We start from the raw sequence: 15,946 nt of genomic DNA, 5'->3' as shown, positions 1-15,946 counted from the left end.
CAAATCAACATCAGCCGCACATTTCAAACTGCTGACCACTTTATCACAGAGCTTTGCTCCTTCATTATATCCAACTACCGAGAACAAAAGGCAGGTACTCTGTGAGCACCTCGCCCAAACTGACAGCCTGCATTGATTTTCTGTAACCCTGTTGCCATGCAGACAGTGTATTTGGAGCCACCTTAACATCTTATGAATTCCAGCAGTTTACCAATAGAAGCTTAGCCATTGTCGCAAGTTGTGAGAAGTGCCGCAATGCACCTTCCAATTGTGCGCGCCCATGCAATATGTGGAACATCACTGCCTGGCCCATAGGTATTGCTTTCAATTGTTGGTGTTTGATTATGTGTGTCTGTTCACTTGTCTTTGTTCTGTGTGCTATTAGTCAAGTCTGGCTGTGGTGACAGAGAAACAGAAGCTGAACTGAAAGTGTCATGCCCAGTGAAGGTATGTCCTATTCATAATTTTAAATGTGAAACACTTTAAACATGGCTGCCACTGGGAACCCAACATGTGAACTGTTAACTATTTCTCTGGTTTAACACCTGTGAAGTTCATTATCTTCTTTGATCATATCTTTCTGGAGTGTGTGTGCGTGTGTGTGTGTACACGAGTATGTGTGTGACAATAATGTAGTGTTTAGATTTTCATTTAAACCCACAAAAGCTTGCTGCTGTTATTTCTAAATTGTCCACACACTCTGGGGGCTAAGAACCATACACATCCTCATCTCCAAAATGAAGGCATAGATAGGGTGAACGGTGGGAAGCTTTTTCCCGGGTCGGTGGTGACGTTCACGAGGGGTCATAGGTTCAAGGTGAAGGGGGGGAGGTTTAACACAGATATCAGAAGGACATATTTTACACAGAGGGTCGTGGGGGCCTGGAATGTGTTGCCGGGCAAGGTGGTGGAGGCGGACACACTGGGAACGTTTAAGACTTATCTAGACAGCTATATGAACGGAGTGGGAATGGAGGGATACAAAAGAGTGGTCTAGTTTGGACTAGGGAGCGGCGCGGGCTAATTGTTCTTTGTTTCTCGTTTCAAGGCTTCATTCTATGATCATCTTGCTGGTGCCAGTACAGAGCGAGACTGCGGATAGTTGGGAACCTGTCTCGGGGGCAGGGAATTCAGATGGTGTTCGTAAAGCAGAAGTGGAAATGAATAGGGTTGGGAAGCATTTTCTGATCAGGGCCAGTGTGATCTCCTGGACTCGTTTCGATCGCCTCAGGGGGTCGGAGAGGAATTTCACAGATTTTCTTTTCCCCATATTGGCCCTGGGGTTTTCACTCTGGGTTTTCGCCTCTCCCTGGAGATCACATGGTCTGGAATGGGGGGGTGGGGGTGAGTTAATAGGTTGTGATGAACAAAGCATCGTAGCTGTGAGGGACAGCTCGGTGGATAGGATATTAGGATGTAGATAGGCTGGAAAATTGGGCGGGGATCCTGGATTCAGGATTCAATCCTGGACCGGGGAGCGGCGCGGGCTTGGAGGGCCGAAGGCCTGTTCCTGTGCTGTATTGTTCTTTGTTCTTTGTTTGTTCTTGACACTGATTATGGACAGTAAAGGGAACAATGGTTTCAGTTTACCTGTCCTCCCTATCTATATCCAACAGCAAGCAGTAAGCATGAGAACAGATATTTTGGCTCTGATCATTTGGTCAATGGCAATGCTGGGTGTTTTGCCACTGTCAGCAAAGTTTCTGTGCCCTGTCCATTTTTTGCCGGGACTTCCAATCCTAGCTGTAGCAGAAACAGGCCAGCACAAGCTCTTCAGTTTAGATCCAGCGACTGCCTGAGAGTCAATGGGACGAGAGGATACATCACCTTTTTTAAAAAAGTCTCAAGTTTCTTAATGAATGAGTGTGGATTAGTGAATGGATCCAGGAGTGAATGAATGAGTGATTGAATGAGTGGGTGAGTGAGTAGTAGGGTCAGATGAGGGTAGCCAGGTTGGTCACATAAAGAGTGGAATTTTCTGGCCGTGCTTGCCCCAAGGCCAGAAAATCCCACCCGAAGTCAACACACCTTTGCATCGTCCGTGTCCTGCCTGCTATGATCCTGTGGTGGGCGAGATGGGAAAATTCCACCCAAAGTAGGTTAGGGGGATTAGCCGGGTCAATATGTGGGGGTTATGGAGATAGGGCAGGGTTGGGCCTGGCGAAGGTGGTCTGTCGGAGAGTCGGTGTAGACTCGATGGGCCGAATGGCCTCCTTCTGCACTGTTGGGATTCTATGAAAATAAAAGGGAGCCAACTGCTGTGTGACAGAGAAAGAGCAAGGGAATGGGACCAATTGAATAGCTCTGTCAAAGAGACAGCATGGGACAACATGAATTAAATGGGCTACTTCTATGCTGTGCTATGATTTTTTTAAAAACTCCATTAAAAACTAGCACTGTTCTGAAATGATTCTGTAAAGATTGCAACAAATGGCACACCATAATGAGTTCCTTCATCCATGGAGTTTCCTTCTTCAGATGTTCCAAATACAGCGGATCAAAAGCAACAGTGGCAGTAAAGGATTGAATGAAATGCGGGTGATAGAATTAGTGCTGCAGTCCTGAAGGAAATAAGCACACATTACCCGCTCTCCCAGCTCTGTGATCACTGTGTCCCTGCCCTTACAACACAGCACCACTGCATTTATCCCAATAACTCCAGATTGTCTCCAGCCACAGAACACATCTGTTCCACTAAAATCCAGAAAATACTATTTACAATCAGATGTTCTTACTATATTTATCCACACAGCAGCCTTGCTAAATTCTACTCTGACACCAACTACAAAGGGAGAAAGAGAGCACGTATGAGAGGCTAAAGGTATGAGAGACAGAGCAGATAAGGTGGCCAGGTGCATTTCCTAATGTACTGGTAACCTGTCAGTCAAATGCTATGTCACTATTTTCAGGTTATAATTTTTTTGACCCATACTTCTCCCACAATTTACTTCTGCTTGGCAGATTATCCCACTGTGACTGACCCCCTGATTAGAGAAATCCAGGTCCCTTATGTCAGCAAGAACAACAATTTGTATTTCTATAACACGGAAACAGATACTGTTTTGGAACTTGCATTTTGATGGCACTTTATCACATTGAATTGCTTCAAATTGCTGTTGACAGGTAGGGAAATTGACAGCCATTCTGCACCAGCAACATTTGATAAAGAGCAATGAACTCAATTCTGACGCTTCTCAGATTACGACTGGGATTCTCCGACCTCACCCGTGACTGGGATTATCCGGTCCCGCTGCAGTGAATGGAGATTTGGCTGAGCGCCAAATTCTCCGTTCTCCCTGGCAGCGTTGGGGGAGGGGGGTCGCACAACATCAGAGAATCCCAGACTATATCTGGAAATGATTCACTATCCCTTAAGATCTTATATTTTAGCATTTTTTGATAGTTAGTCCATTAGAATAGGTTCATTACTTTGTTAATACTTGCTTTATTTTGCAAAATGCAGTCAAGTGTGTTCTCTGTCTATAACATACAATATTTTGTTTCTAATTCTGATCCACAGCCTCTTTGATTGACTCTGTGGCCAAAATAATCAATAGTAATGGATCATTGTTATAGAATAAATACTTTGATGTATTGATTGGACAATGTGACAGGACAGAGCCACCAGAAGTCTTGGCACAGTGGTATACAGTTGAAAGGGATTTGCCCTCAGAGTCTTCAACATCTGGACCCCATGAAGTCTCATGGAATCAAGTTAAACATGAGCAAGAAAACCTCCCGCTGGGAATCAGAGCGAAACCCCTCTGATGGTTGGAGTCAGGCCTCGCACAAAGGAAGATGGTTGTGGCTGCTGGAGGCCAATGATCTCAGGACAAAGCTGCAGGACTTCCTCATAGTAGTGTCCTAGGCTCAACCATCGCCACCTGCTTCATGGATTACCGTCCCTCTAGTATAAGGATAGAAGTTGAGATGTTTACTGATGATGTTGAGTACCATTCATGACTACTCAGATACTGAAGCAGTCAATGCCCATATGCAGCAAGACAACTTTCAGGCTTGGGCTGATAAGTGGGGAGTAACATTTGTGCTTGCTGCCAGGCAATGACCATCCCCAATAAGAGACAATCTGACCATCTCCCTTTGACATTCAATGGCATTGCCATCACTGAATCCCGCACTGTCAAAATCCTGGAGGTGACCATTGTCCAGAAATCGAACTGGACCAGCCACATAAATACTGTGGCTACAAGCACGGGTCAGAGGTTGGACATTTGGCTGTGAGTAACTCTTCTCCTGACTCATCAAAGCTGGTTCATTATCTACCAGATACAAGTCAGGAGTTTGATGGCATACTCTCCACTTGCCTGGATGAAGATCAACACCATCCAGGACAAAGCAACCTGGCTGATTGGCATTCTGAATAACCAATGTAAACAATCACTCCCTCCACCACAAACGCACAGTAGCAGCAGTATGGAATATCTATTAGATACACTGCAGAAATTTGCCACAGCTCATTTCGCAGCACTTTCCAAACCCACAACTTCTACCACCTATATGAACAAGGACAATAGATAAATAAGAGCACCAGGAACACCACCACCTGCAAGATCCCCTCCAAATCACACATCATCCTGATCTAGAACTATATCATCGTTCTTCACTGTCACTGGGTCAAAGTCCTGCAACTCTCTTCCTTACTGTGGATGTACCTACTCCACATGCAGCCCAAGAAGGTGGCTTAGTTAGGGATGGGCAACAAATTCTGGCTTCCCGCCAGTGAAACCCATCTAACGAGAAAGAATAAGCACCGAAAAAAATGGAATCTAAGTTATAAATATTGTTCTTAAAATGGCATCACAGATGGATGTAAGTTTTTGATGTTTCTCTGAATTGTGAGAAATTAAACAATGTTGATTAAGTAATCATCACAAGATTGTGAAAATGGAAAATGCAATTTAATAAATACAATTAACCTGAAGCCAAGTTGGAAAAACTCAGGTCGAGAATCACAGTTTATCCGATACAAGACAAATGATATCCAGGAGCTTTAGGCAGCATTCAGTAACACCATGAGAATTCACTACAAGCCTGGATCTTATGGTAAACATAAAGCAGAACCATAGAACCATAGAACCTGATGCGCGATTAAATCACTCGGGAGGCTAGATTGTACCCGGGAAATAAAGGCTTTTATTACTGACAAGAATGGAGCACACTATATACAATACAATCCCAGACTAAAGGGTCTCCAGGCAGTACTGTGACCTTTATACCTCCCCTGGTAGGCGGAGCCAACTGGAGTGTACCACAGAACAATATCAACAGGTAGAACAGCCCAACCCTAACACCAACAATAATTACAGTAACATATCTACAAACCCCATAGTGCTGACCATCCATGGCTCAGCACTCATAGTGGTAACCAACTATGGTTCACCACAGAACCATAGAAAATTACAGCTCAGAAACGGGCCTTTTGGCCCTTCTTGTCTGTGCCAACCATTTTTTGCCTAGTCCCACTGACCTGCACTTGGACCATATCCCTCCACACCCCTCCCATCCATGAACCCGTCCAAGTTTTTCTTAAATGTCAAAAGTGACCCCGCATTTACCACTTTATCCGGCAGCTCATTCCACACTCCCACCACTCTCTGCGTGAAGAAGCCTCCCCTAATATTCCCTTTAAACTTTTCTCCTTTCACCCTTAACCCATGCCCTCTGGTTTTTTTCTCCCCTAGCCTCAGCGGAAAAAGCCTGCTTGCATTCACTCTATCTATACCCATCAAAATCTTATACACCTCTATCAAATCTCCCCTCAATCTTCTACGCTCCAGGGAATAAAGTCCCAACCTATTCAATCTCTCTCTGTAACTCAGTTTCTCAAGTCCTGGCAACATCCTTGTGAACCTTCTCTGCACTCTTTCAACCTTATTTACATCCTTCCTGTAACTAGGTGACCAAAACTGTACACAATACTCCAAATTCGGCCTCACCAATGCCTTATATAACCTTACCATAACACTCCAACTTTTATACTCGATACTCCGATTTATAAAGGCCAATGTACCAAAGGCACTCTTTACGACCCTATCCACCTGTGACGTCACTTTTAGGGAATTCTGTACCTGTATTCCCAGATCCCTCTGTTCAACTGCACTCTTCAGAGTCCTACCATTTACCCTGTACGTTCTACTTTGGTTTGTCCTTCCAATGTGCAATATCTCACACTTGTCTGCGTTAAATTCCATTTGCCATTTTTTAGCCCATTTTTCTAGTTGGTCCAAATCCCTCTGCAAGCTTTGAAAACCTTCCTCACTGTCCACTACACCTCCAATCTTTGTATCATCAGCAAACTTGCTGATCCAATTTACCACATTATCATCCAGATCATTGATATAGATGACAAACAACAATGGACCCAACACCGATCCCTGCGGCACACCACTAGTCACAGGCCTCCACTCAGAGAAGCAATCCTCCACAACCACTCTCTGGCTTCTTCCATTGAGCCAGTGTCTAATCCAATTTACTACCTCCCCATGTATACCTAGCGACTGAACCTTCCTAACTAACCTCCCATGAGGGACCTTGTCAAAGGCCTTGCTGAAATCCAGGTAGACAACATCCACCGCCTTCCCTTCATCCACTTTCCTGGTAACCTCCTCGAAAAACTCTAATAGATTGGTCAAACATGACCTACCACGCACAAAGCCATGTTGACTCTCCCTAATAAGTCCCTGTCTATCCAAATATTTGTAGATCCTATCCCTTATCACACCTTCCAATAACTTGCCCACCACTGACGTCAAACTTACTGGCCTATAATTTCCCGGATTTCTTTTGGAACCTTTTTTAAACAACGGAACAACATGAGCCACCCTCCAATCATCCGGCACCTCCCCCGTGAATACTGACATTTTAAATATGTCTGCCAGGGCCCCTGCAAATTCAACACTAGCTTCCCTCAAGGTCCGTGGGAATACCCTGTCCAGTCCTGGGGAATTATCCACTCTGATTTGCCTCAAGACAGCGAGCACCTCCTCCCCTTTAATCTGTAAAGGTTTACCTGTACATTTCATACAACTCTCTCTTCCTCTTAATCAGTGTTACAATCTCCCTTGAGAACCAAGGTTCCTTATTCCTATTTACTTTGCCTTTAATCCTGACAGGAACATACAAACTCTGCACTCTCAAAATTTCTCCTTTGAAGACCTCCCACTTTCCATTTACATCCTTACCAGAGAACAGCCTGTGCCAATCCACACTTCCCAGATCCCTTCTCATTTCATCAAATTTGGCCTTTTTCCAGTTCAGAACTTCAACCCGAGGACCAGACCTATCCGTATCCATGATCAGGTTGAAACTAATGGCATTATGATCACTGGATCCAAAGTGTTCCCTCACACTCACATCCATCACCTGCCCTAATTCATTTCCCAATAGGAGATCCAATATCGCATCCTCTCTAGTTGGCACCTCTATATACTGATGTAGAAAATTCTCCTGAACACATTTTACAAACTCTACCCCGTCTAAACCTTTAACAGTATGCGAGTCCCAATCTATATGTGGAAAATTAAAATCCCCTACTGTCACAACTTTGTGTTTCTTGCAGTTGTCAGCTATCTCTCCGCTGATTTGCTCCTCCAATTCTCGCTGACTATTGGGTGGTCTATAATACAACCCCATTAATGTGGTCATACCTTTCCTGTTTCTCAGCTCCACCCATAGGGCCTCTGTAGACAAGCTCCCTAATCTATCCTGCCTGAGTACCGCTGTAACATTTTCCCTGACCAACAATGCCACCCCCCCACCTTTTATCCCTCTGCCTCTATCCCGCCTGAAACATTGGAACCCTGGAACATTGAGCTGCCAGTCCTGCCCCTCCTGTAGCCAAGTTTCACTAATGGCTATAATGTCATATTTCCATGTGTCTATCCACGCCTTCAGCTCATCTGCCTTCCCCACAATACTCCTGGCATTGAAATAGACACACCTCAAAAGATTATTTCCACCACACTCAACCCTTCCATTTGTGATTAAGAATAAGCACATAGAGCTGATAACAAATGGGATGTACGGCAAGATGGAGAACACTAGAAGTTGTGGTTAATATCATTTAACTCAGTCATTTATGATCAAAAGATAGGTAAAGCGGATTTTATGTATCACTCACAGCACCTGAAATGTTTAAATGTACTGCTGAAGGTAAATGTACAATGCAGTTGTGGTTTTCTGCTTCCTACTGTCACAAAGTTTCAGGATCCATCCTATAAGTGACTAATTTGATCTTGGATGACCTGAGGGGAAAAAGGGCTTTTTATATTGAGTTATTCAACCATTCCCCCACCACTTCACTACCGCCTCTCACACACACACACTCACACACATGTGCGCGTGCACGCGCACACGCACAAACACTGCAGCATCCAGCAGGGAATGTAAATGATATGTTGCACATATCTTTAAGCATTTTGATCTTCACTTGTGTTCAATAACAGTATCAGGACCTCTGAAGGTAACAGTCATGTAGGTTAAATATTTATACCATTTCTGTCATCTGTTAGTAAGACAGATATTTTTCACATTTTCATACTTGTCATGTCATAAAAGAATTAAACTTGTACTAAAATGCTATGTTAACCAAGCATATCAACTCTTTTTAATGCATGTAGGAAGATAGATTTGTAAAATGATAAAATGTCAATATTAATTTAAATGTGATGAGGTGCCTTTCTGAGTCAGCTTCCATTCTTGTTCTCAAAAGGGTTCCGAAAAATTCAATATTTGGGATATTTCCTTTAAAAGTATATTATATTATGAAACCCTCACAAGGTAATCACAGTTGGTTATACAGAATGTGGAGTTGCCAGCGTTGTCAATGGTTATACAGATGACTGTAGCCATTGTGGTAACTTTAGCCACGAAAGGTAGTTGAATGCATTAATAAATTCAAACTGCTTTATATGCAAAGAAACATCAAAATATAATACAGCAAGAACTCAGAACTGTGAACAGCATCTTGCACACAGCTCCCTCATGGAACACTAAACCCATGCTACCGATGACGTCACTCCATGCATGCGCACAATTGTTACGGACATCAGCAAACGCATTTAAATAAGAGGCTAATAATAACACTATAACAGCCGTCCATAGAAAGATGCTAACATTTCCTCTCCATTGAAAATAATCAATTGTCCCTGACATGCTGAGATGCTTTCACATTTATCTGGAATTTTATTTGATATGTTGATCATTCTTTTGTTCAGTATGGCTTTTGGGTGGTTGATCAACAATCAGTGGAAGACAGTGAACCCTGTGATTCTGAGCCACAACCTCATTTACACTTTGTATAGAACGTCATCTTTTTGAAAATCATGGACCCCAAATTGCAAAATTTGATATGGCCCAAAAACAGGATGCAATGTACTACTGCTTAGTTCCTAATGCTTTCAATGCAGGTCGCATTGACTGTCTGCTCATTGCCACAATTATAGCATGCAGCCAGTGCTAAGTGTGCTGCACACCTGAATAGGGTATAAATGCATGAGATGCTAGCACCATTTAAAGGTAACCTATACTAGTTAAAGCTAGTCTGCATCTCTTAAAGTGGAATGCATGCTGAATGCAGCAGGTACTCAAGGTTGCCAGGAAATAGTGTCCAAGTAGGAAAGATGATGCAAAAGGGCAGAATTTCCATGCTCCACGCGGTGGAGGTATACAGGAGGAGAGAGGTCCTCTAAACATAAGGGATGAAGAAGTCCTCCAGATGTTCACTCCAAAATCAGAAAGCCATCACAATGAATGCCAGCAGTGCAGCTCTGAGGACTTGGATACAAAGTCACAAGACGTTCCATGATGGAACAGATGGTAAAGATTCTACAGATGAATATAGATAGGCTAGGAGAATGGGCCAAAATATGGCAGATGGAGTTTAACGTGGATAAGTGTGAGGTTATCCATTTTAGCAGAAAAAATAGAAAGGCAAATTATTACCTAAATGGAAAGCAGATTCAAAATGCATCTGGGCAGAGGGATCTGGGTGGCTGGGTTCATGAATTGCAGAAAGTCGGTATGCAGGTGCAGCATGTAATAAAAAAGGCAAATGGGATGTTGCCATTTATTGCAAAATGACTCAGAGTATTAAAGTAGAGAAGTGTTGTTGCGATTGTATAGGGTGTTGGTGAGACCACATCTGGAAGATTGTGTCCAGTTTGGTCTCCTTATTTCAGGAAGACGTGGTGGCATTGGAGCCAGTTCAGAGGTTGTTCACCAGACTGATTCCAGGGATGAAGTAGTTAATGTATGAGGAGATATTAAACAGTTTGGGCTTGTGCTCGCTAGAGTTTAGAAGGATGAGAGGGGATCTGATCGAGGTATATAACATTTTAAAAGGGATTGATAAAATAAATATAGACAAAATGTTTCCTATTTTAGGGAAATCTAGAACAAGAGGTCACACATATAAGTTGCGAGGCGGTAGATTTAAAATTGAGATGAGGAGGAACTACTTCTCACAGAGGCTGGTGAATTTGTGGAACTCACTGCCACAGTCTGAATCATTAAATGGTTTCAAGAGGGAGATAGACATATTTCGAATGAAAAAAGGGATATTGGGAACAGGAAGGGAGGTGGATTTGAGTCCAAGGACAGATCAGTCATAATCTGATTGAATGGCGGAGCAGGCTCGAAGGGCTGAATTTGCCTACTTCTGCTCCTAATTCCTATGTTGCTATCAGTCAATTCATCTTCTCATCTCATATCTTTACAAATGAACCACTTGTATCAGACACAGTTCAGTTCAGCGCAACTCCTTCACTCTCTAACCAATAATTCTCCATCAACCACAACTTATTCCTCACACCATAGCATCACCGTGTGTGAATGTGGATTCACACTATCTGTGCATCTCAATGTCTTGGGCTGATTATGGGATCACTCGTATAATGAATTAAGACAGGTCTCTGCTTTGCTGAACAGGGCTGCTTGTGACAAGCAGGCAATGATTACAAACTGTTTGAGAGTCTGAGGAGAAGTTGTTCTGGTTATTGTTTGTTGCAATGTAGTGATTGAAGAGTTTAGGTGGACTGTATAACCATGGTAATGGGATGATTAGAAGAGCTTGAGATGAAATAAATGTGTGAATAAATGGGCAAAAATAATTTTGGGCGGCATGGTGGCACAGTGGTTAGCACTGCTGCCTCACAGCGCCAGGGTCCCAGGTTCAACTCCAGCCTCGGGTCACTGTCTGTGGAGAGTTTGCACTTCCTCCCCGTGTCTGCATGGGTTTCCTCCGGGGGCTCTGGTTTCCTCCCAAAGATGTGCGGGTTAGGTTGATTGGCCAGGCTAAATTGACCCTAATGTCAGTGGGATTAGGAGGGTAAATGCGTGGGGTTGTGGGAAAAGGGCCTGGGTGAGATTGTGATCGGTACAGACTCGATGGGCTGAATGGCCTCCTTCTGTACTGTAGGGATTCTATGAATTATATGAAAAAGTGCCTTTCCAGCTTCATTTTGATACATTTAGTGTTGTATTATGTGTTTTAATACATTTGATTTAGTTGCAGGATTTATGGAATATAAAGATCAAAGCAGAATTGGGATAAGAATTTTAAGTAAACCGCTGTATGTGGTAGTCACACTGGATTGCAGAATGTGATGTCCCTGAGTTCTTGCAGTGAATCATAAACTCTTTAATAAGAGAAAATGTGCAATCATACTGGAGTTCAGTGGTATGATTTGACTGCATGTTCATGTTGGATTGTGTGACATGAGCTTGTTAAAGATCTGATTCTATATAAAGAACAAAGAACAAAGAAAATTACAGCACTGGAACAGGCCCTTCAGCCCTCCAAGCCTCCACTGACCATGCTATCTGACTGAACTAAAACCCCTACCCTTCCATGGATCATATCCCTCTATTCCCATCCTATTCATGTATTTGTCAAGACGCCCCTTAAAAGCCACTATCGTATCCGCTTCCACTACCTCCCCCGCCAGCGGGTTCCAGGCACCCGCCACCCTCCGTGTAAAAAACTTGCCTCGTACATCTCCTTTAAACCTTGCCCCTCGCACATTAAACCTATGCCCCCTATTAATTGACTTTTCCACCCTGGGAAAAAGCTCCTGACTATCCATTCTGTCCATGCCTCTCATAATCTTGTAGACTTCTATCAGGTTGTCCCTCAATCTCCGTCATTCCAGTGAGAACAAACCAAATTTCTCCAACCTCTCCTCATAGTTAATGCCCTCCATACCAGGCAACATCCTGGTAAATCTTTTCTGTACCCTCTCTAAAGCCTCCATATCTTTCTGGTAGTGTGGCGACCAGAATTGAACACTATATTCCAAGTGCGGCCTGACTAAGGTTCTGTAAAGCTGCAACATGACTTGCCAATTTTTAAACTCAATGTCCCGCCTGATGAAGGCAAGCACGCTGTATGCCTTCTTGACTACCTTCTCCACCTGCGTTGCTATTTTCAGTGACCTGTGTACCTGTACACCCAGACTCCTCTGCCTATCAATACTCTTAAGGGTTCTGCCATTTACTGTATATTTCCTATCTGCATTAGATCTTCCAAAATGCATTACCTCACATTTGTCTGGATTAAACTCCATCTGCCATCTCTCCGCCCAAGTCTCCAACTGATCTATATCCTGATGTATCCTCTGATGATCCTCATCGCTATCCGCAAATCCACCAACCTTTGTGTCATCTGCAAACTTACTAATCAAACCAGTTATATTTTCCTCCAAATCACTTATATATATTACAAACATGTGCTGTGACTAATGTTTATGCACACTGGCACTTAAAGTAACAAAGTGTAATAAGTAGGTAAGTAGCTGAGCACACCACACTTTCACACACTTAGCATCATTGCAAGCCTCACACCCACATCTCGCAGCTTACCTACATTGCCATCAAACAATTATGCCAGACACATCGACTAAATATATTGCACCACATTCATTGACATGATTTCACCCGTCTTGCAAGACAAGGGTTGGAATTCTCTAACCTCACCCACGGCGGGGGTTATACAGTCCCGCTGCTGTGAACGGAGATTTGGCTGAGCACCAAATTCTCTGTTCTCACTGGCAGCGGCAGCGAGACTGGAGAATTTTGACAAGGTGTCGTATAACCACATGAATGCATGTCCTTACTTCACTGGGGAAATGATGGCTGTGGTCAAATGTGGGGCTGAAACGATAACAATATCCTTATTCCTAATCCTCCTCACATCCAACTTGGGTCACAATTTCCTCTGATACCTAGAAGATATAAGCATGCATTTCTTGCTTTCCTCTTTTCCCCTTAGGGTTAGGGTTAGGGTTTTCTCCTGTCAGATACACAAAAACTGCAGGAATTCTGCAGGCAGTGATACAGGAGCTAGAAGTGGAAGAGGAGGAAGAGACTAATGATGAAGAAATTCCATCTCTTTCTCACCCATGCTCGTAGCCAACAGCTCAGAGACTGACACTGCACAAACTTAGTGTGTAACGTGGAGGTGGGATCTGCATTCAGTCGTTGGAATTTTATCAGGCCTGAAAGAGTGGGATAGGAGGCAGGGTGGGGAAGGCAGAATGTAAAACTGGCAGTGGATGCATTCACACAGAAGCCTGATATCATGATGTCGGTTCCAAATTTTACAAGCAGCGGGAAAGATGGATGGTAGACTTAAGCTATGTTTATTAGTCACAATTAGGCTTACATTCACACTGCATTGAAGTTACTGTGAAAATCTCCTAGTCGCCACACTCCAGCGCCTGCTCGGGTACATTGAGAGAGAATTTAGCATGGCCAATTCACCTAACCCGCACATATTTAGACTGTGGGAAGAAACCGGAGCACCCGGAGGAAACCCATGCAGACATGGGGAGAACGTGCAAACTCCACACAGACAGTGATCCAGGCCGGGAATCGAACCTGGGCCTCTGGCGCTGTGAGGCAGCAGTGCTAACCACTGTGCCACCCCAATGATGCTATTGGGACACAAAATTGAGTTTGTTTAAAAAACACTGTACCTGCAATTGAAGGGGACTTTACAGAGTGTTTTGTATTTTCATGAGCTGTGCAAGGGAAGCACAGGTCATCAGAATCCTGACCAGTGATGGATGATTTCCAAGCTTGCACCAATAAATAACTCCAGTATTTTACATGGAATGAAACCACAGTGGACCCTTTGCTGAAAGTTGTGTTTGGCCATGAAAGAAATAAAAATGTTCAGTATTATTGCAGTCATTTGGATTGGAGGTTGGATTTTGGCTTTTATTATGTCTCAGCACTTTATATCATTTTGATGTATATACAATGTACAATACAGTAACAGGCCATTTTAGTCTAACTAGTCTGCGGTAGTGTTTATACTCCACACGAGTCTCCTCCCATTACATCTATCTCATCTCAATTTCTCTATTCCTTATTCCCTTAGAGACTTGTCTAGTTTCCTTTTGAATACATCTTAGCTGTATGCTTCAAGCATTTCCTGTGGTGAGTTCCACATCCTAACCATTCTCTGACTAAAGAAAAATGTCCTCATTTCCCAATTGGATTTATAAGTTACCATCTTGTATTTATGTCTACTAGGTTTGGATTGTCTCTCAAGTGGGCACATTCTCTCCACATATACCCTGTCCAATCTATTCTCCATTTTAAATACCTCTGTCAGGCCACCTCCATGTCTTCTCTTTGTTAAGCAGAAATCTCTAACCTATTAAATCTTTTATGATAGCTGTACTCTTTCATTTCTGGTACCATCCTTCTAAATCCTTTCTCTTGTGCTTCTATGTCTGAATTTACTGCATGGAGACCAGAACCATAGAAAGCGCTCTAACTGTGCTCTTAGTTTTAACATTTATTTATTAGCGTCACATTAACGCTGCAATTAAGTTACTGTGAAAATCGTCCAGTCACCACATTCCGGTACCTGTTCGGGTACACTGAGGGAGAATTTACCATGGCCAATTCATTTAGCCAGCACGTCTTTCGGACTGTGGGAAGAAACTGGAGAACCAAAGGAAACGGGGAGAACGTGCAAACTCCACACAGACAGTGATCAAGCCGGGAATTGAACCTCGGGTTCTTGGCGCTACGAGGCAGCATTGCTAACCACTATGCTCCCATGCCACCCACAGTTTTAACCAGTTGTATCACAAATGGAAGTAGTGCAGTAAAGATATTAATTATCTCCAGATCAAAGTATTGATATTTTAGAGGTTTAGCCAGTGTTGGATGTTTTACAAGGGAAGTTGCTTGAATCATAAGAAGCCTCATAAATAAATTCTGTTTGATGGTAAATTCCTTAGATTAGTCTTCCATCATTGAAATCAGCTTCCAAGCTATCACCCTCAATTTCACAATGCCATTTGCATTAAATACACAATAAATTAATATTAGTTCCAAATGTCTTATCTTGGTAAATTCAAAGATGTTGTATGAAGAAGTATCATTATTGTAGGCTTGCCAAAGGGAATTAATAATCGGTATTGTTCCAAAACATGAGTTTTCACAAAACTGTGGCTTAGAAATTTCAAGTGCCAGTGTTGAGAAGTGTGAAAGGCTTGTATGGTTTGCTTCAGAATGATTCATTTAATTGATTTCATTAGCATCATTTATTGTTCAGTGCGAAAGAATTGCTTTTGTTTCATTGTATCATGTTCATCAACATAAACTATTGAAAGAATTGATGCCCAGCAGAAATTTCACCAATGTACTTGTGACATTGTGTTCTCTATTTTTAATTGTAATTAAGCATGAAAGAAACATGTTGAAGAGTCTCTGCTCCCAAAGAATGAATAGAAGTTCTGACATTTTAAAGGTTCAAAGCAAAAGTTTGAACTAGTTCTGTATTTCCTTTAAAAAAAAGTTGTCACATGAGAGTAGGATGAAAACTGCTGGTAAACAAAGATCTGAATAGGCAGGATGACAATGGGTTGCATTTTCTGCTCAGACACAGGAATTGAGTAATCAGAATGAC

The sequence above is a fragment of the Mustelus asterias genome, chromosome 10, assembly GCF_964213995.1.
Source record: "Mustelus asterias chromosome 10, sMusAst1.hap1.1, whole genome shotgun sequence".
NCBI classification, from domain to species: domain Eukaryota; kingdom Metazoa; phylum Chordata; class Chondrichthyes; order Carcharhiniformes; family Triakidae; genus Mustelus; species Mustelus asterias.
The sequence above is the reverse complement of the archived record's forward strand: the minus strand, read 5'-3'. Positions refer to the sequence as shown.